Source organism: Oryzias melastigma, linkage group LG20 (assembly GCF_002922805.2).
Source record: "Oryzias melastigma strain HK-1 linkage group LG20, ASM292280v2, whole genome shotgun sequence".
In the NCBI taxonomy this organism is placed as follows: Eukaryota; Metazoa; Chordata; class Actinopteri; order Beloniformes; family Adrianichthyidae; genus Oryzias; species Oryzias melastigma.
The window spans coordinates 9,275,177-9,280,404 of record NC_050531.1 but is presented as its reverse complement, the minus strand read 5'-3'; positions in this window follow the sequence as shown (position 1 = coordinate 9,280,404).

Here is a 5,228-nt window from a genome sequence, read left to right as displayed (position 1 = left end):
AGAGTGAGGTTTAATGTCAGTTTGATTCATTCTTTTGTGATTTTGGACCTCTCATGCGGCGCTCTCACATGACTTCCAGACGAGCAGGAGGCCAGAAGAAGGTCAGCAGAATCTTAAAGGGATTTATCAAAAAATATAACCTAAAATAATTTAATAACTTTGCTGACGTGAGAAAAAAAAACAAAAACGGGAACAAAAGGTGATTAGGTAAGATCAAACTAGAGATGAACACGATTTCTTTTAGAGGTATTTTTGTAGTGATACCTCATTTTTTCATGTCTGAAGTGTGAATAGAATTCCTCAGGAGACAGTACTATGTAAGCTCTCTGCCACCTGATTAAAAACAGGTTGAAGAAGAGGAAATAATAGGTCGATACAGACAGGAGGTAATCTCCTATAATTCCCAATTCCCACTGCATACTTTAAATTGACTAACACAGTTGGTGAATAATAGGTGGATGACTTCATAACAACAACATTAAATAGGAAATTGCTTTTTTAAATGCACATTTTATGACTTAAGTACTCACTCAATGTGCTTAAATCAGCAACTTTATCCAGTACTCTCTCTGTAATACAACTATTTTAATAACATTCCATATAAATGCTCAATTTTCATTAATTTATTGACCTTTTGACTTTATCTGGAGCCAGTTTTATGAGAAAAACATTTCCAGTGTGTGCCAAGCTGGCATATCTTCAGCTCACGCAGTCACTGGAGCAAAAATACAAAGCCTTCTAAATGTTTCAGCTGGTGCCTCTGTCCTGGACCAATAACAATTCAAGCCAAACACTCACTCTGCTGCAAACCGCAGTGAAAACTTTGAAAAAATCTCCAGGGATGAGGATAACGAGGAGCAATGGCTCATTGGTAGACCTTCCACAGAACACAAACCTCCACTTTTTTTTTTGTTGGAGGTCATTTGGAATTATATAAAGATAGAGAGGACACTGAAAAGAGAAGTAATGGCAACTGGACTCTCTACAAAGTACTTTGTAAAACGTACATCGAGTTGCTGTGGGGAAAAATAGTATCTAGTTGAACAAATGTTAAAGTCTCACTCTAATCATCTTTTCATCAATTGTAAAAACATTATTTTAATTATGATTATGCCATTTTTAGGCAAAATAATAAAAAAAAACTACATCTTTCAAGGACTTCGTTTCTGTAGAGTGGCAGTAATTTATTAGAAATTCACCTCTAAGTTGTGGGCGGTGCTGTTGATGGGGAATAAGTCTGCCCCCACTTCCCATCATCCATTTTTTCTACCACTAGCTTACAGCCCCTCACACCCCCAACCTAACATCACCAGAGCTGTCCAACAGTTTTGAGCGAGTTCGAATGAGGAAAACAAAGACGTACATGGATATAGTAGTCTACAAGTGGATGACTCTTGAGCTTGTGGCTTGCTGTAGTAGCTTCTAGATCACAGTTACAAGCTTTTTCCAACAAAATGTTCTCCTTAGTTCCTAATTAACAACAATTTGAACAAAGAAATACTCAAAAATGCAATTTTCTTTCCTCTATCATGAGAAAAAAGTCACAAGAACGTATCAAAAACACAATTTTCATTGTGTTTATACGGATCCTTACTTCAGTCGTTTCTTTTATTTGATATATTTTAAACAAGTTGTTTTGACTCTCAAGATGTGTAAAATGAAAACATGTTTTTCTAGTCTTTTGTGTGCAGACATTATCCCATTTTAAACAGGCAGGAGACCAAACAATGAGAGAAATCAATGTAAAATACTTTTGATTTAGGTTATTTTGTTCAGATGATAACAAAAAGGAACCAGTATTTGTTGATTATTTTCTAACTTGTAGCCGAAGTGTAATAGTTTTCAGTTTTGTGTTCAGATTTTCTTTTGAAGGTACCATAATAAAAAAAAAATGGAAGGACTTAAAGGAGTGAATGGATGACAGGGAAATTAAAGCCGACAGCAGCCTTTGAGGGAGCACATGTCCACTGTGGAAAGCAAAATTCCAGCGAGGAGATGGAAAAACTGTGCAGGGAAGACAACCGATAGCAGAGACTTAAAAGTTCATCTGAATCTGAAGGAACTTCAAAAGCGCATTCACTTGTCAAGCTTTAAGTCGTGTCACAAATCTGTTGCCCACAAAAGAGAGGACTTTCAAGCGGAAGTTTCTGCTCCTGCTCAGATGTGAACCGTGCTAATGCACCGTGCTTTTTTAAAAAAAATAAAAAATCTGCAAAAATTATCTGCTTTACAACCGAAACGAGAACTGAAGTCCATTATTATTGAACTTTTCAGCTGCCTCAGGCCTCCTGCTCCACCCAGCAGGACTATTAATGGTCCAATCATGCTGCTGTGGAGCTGTGAAGTCCATAACTCTCAGCTTCACATGACACGTCTTTAAAAAGGAGTCAAGCTGATTCTCCCTTGCACGTTACATCTTTTTTTTTTTGCTTTGAAATAACAGGAACTCTGAGGATTTGTTCCATTTTTATGGGGATCATGCTGCTGTGATTTAAAACTTTCATCGAGTGCTGTAGCACTTGTTCACACTTCAGAAGAGGGAAGGATTTTAACGGCTTTTGCTTCTAACCTGGGCGCTAATAAATGATGGAAACGTACGGTTGAACATTTTGAACATGTCCAAGTGAGTCTGAAATTGTGGCAGTCATCAAGAAAGGACTGGACCTGCATTATTCCTCCCTGTCTCTCATGAGGAATCTCACCACTTCTATCGTAGTACATGAACACCTTTAGATCCAATCAAATTGGAGCTGCTAGGGGTTAGCTAACAACATTAAAGTGTCAACTTAAGGAGCAAATTTCTCATGAGGGTTTGCTTAATACAATAAAAACTTACAGACTTGGAGTTATACTTTTTGCCTCAGGTTCTGACGAGACACTTTGCAATCCAATTTGCTTGTTTGAGGCTAAATGTGAATTCTTCCCCTACCCCACATTTTTCCCTCCAAACGGAGAGTTACAGAAAATGCCCAAATTCCTTCACTAAACACTATATTAGTGCGTTCTCCATTTTTAGTGGTGTCCGAATCTACAGCTGTGCCCAAATTCCCTTCGTGGTCCATAACTAATAAAAAACACACATTTTCTTTCATTTTTTTTATGTCACAGATTTAACAAAGTGAGATTTTAATCAGTACGCACATTTTACATCTATTTGTGACTTCACTGTGTTCTGAAGATGAAAATGTGGATGGTTTATTAAGAAAATTACACGTAAACACATTTTTTGCAAAGAATTTTCAAACACAATGCATTGTGGTCTATATTTGCTAATATAGTAAGCATCGATACATACTGGTTTTTTCGCAAAGACTTCTGGGAAATTTCTTGGGCGCTCAATTTTGGAATTGTAGATTTGAACAACACTACAAAATGGGGAACACATTACATAGTGCACTATAAACTTAATAGGGAAGGAATTTGGACAATTCTAAAACTGAGTGCTCTAGAAATTTACCCAGAATCCTCTGTCAAAAAACAGCTTAATTATTTTTTTGCGGAAAAAAAAAGAACTTTTTTTTTTAATAAACCATCAACGTTTTCATCATCAGAACACAGTGAAATCATAAATAGACAACGTGAAATGTGGTTGGATTTAAGGCGAGTCCGAATTCTTCCCCCACCCCTCTAACTGTAAAGCCATTTGAAATGATAGTTATCCAAAATAGTTCTTTTAAGAGCTAGCCCTTAAAAATCTTAAAAATGCACTACAGCACAGAAGTTCCCTTTAACTTTAAGTAATGACTTTTTGTTGTAGTATGACCATCTTAAAGTTATAAAAACAATGTTGTTATGAGTTTCTGAGCACTAGCAGCTTCGTGCTAATATAGCTAACCGGCAACTATTGATGATGTCATCGAGTGGGAGTTACGTCTGGATTTTACGACACTATTTTTCCATAACTCTCGGTTTGAAGGGCTAAATGTAGGGGTAGGGAGAAGCCAGAGGAGTATGGAAAGAAAGTGGAATTGGCCTTTTACTTCATGAAATTTGTGATGACATACTTGCTTAAAAAAAAAAAATAGTGAGCATCATGTCTGAATTCTTTTTAAAATCCAGGGCACTAGATAGTCCTGGACTATGTAGTTTTTTAGTAGTTACGGATTAGTGAGGGAATTTGTACATAGTCAGTAGTGTCTTCAAATTCGGACAATTCTATGATGTCATCAATAGTCGCCGGTCATATACGTTAGCTTGTAGCTGCTTGTGCTCAGAAAATGGATAAAAACATTAGTTTTATACCTTTAAAAAAGTATTGCTTACATTTAAATGTAAACTTCTGTGGTTTGTGACACACCCACTAAATGAAATGCGTTTCTCCTCCGCGGCACAGCATGACGCAGCTCACCCTCGCCGTTGGGGGGCTCGCCATCCCTCAGGCAGTGAGGGTTACCCCTAAAAAAGCAATCTCGGACACCCCAATCCCCCTTCAATTGGAGACTTAGAGGAAGAATTCCGATTTGGCCATAGTTTGTGGGGTGAAGTAGTTAAAAAAAAGCTTTTGAATTTGGTGTGAACTGCATTTTTCCACTTTTGAAGATTAACCGTTTGACCCAAGCTGCTGGAAAGGCTGAGTAGATTTTTGCAAAAAAGATGCCCATGTATGCACATCTTCAGGGGTTAAGACGTGTTTGGGCTCATCCCTGGCACATGTTTTTCATTAGTCCTGCTTCACACATCGGGAGTAACAGTTAAAGGCATTCAAAGGATTTAAGTTAAAAGGCTTTCGAAGTCAGTTTCGAGTTAGGCAGAGCTTTCCATTTCAGTCATAGATGTGCGCATTTACAGGACTCTCAATAAAACTTTAACCTATTTTTCCCTAAAATTTTTCAGGTTTTGGACTTTAAAACCCTCAAACTTTCTTTTCTCTCTTGGTAGATAAATCCATATTTTCGAGCACACTGTTTATTTAATATCTTAAACGTGTTTCCCCTTCAGCAGCTGTGAAATGAACCTTTAGCTGGAGAGGTCAAAACCTTCTTTCAATTATGGATTAAGAAAATGATGCAGATTATAAATGTTTCAGAAATGTTTTTGCTTTCCATTTTTCAAGGTTCATTGCTGTATAAAAACATCTGTGAGGTTTCAAGGAGGGAGAAGGAAAATAAAAGTCTTAACTGTGTTTGACGTGTGCCATATGGGTCTTTTGCTACATTTTTTTAAGAACCTTTATCCTAAGGTTGCACAAGAACACCAGAGCACATCAATCTGTATAAAGTCAAACAAAT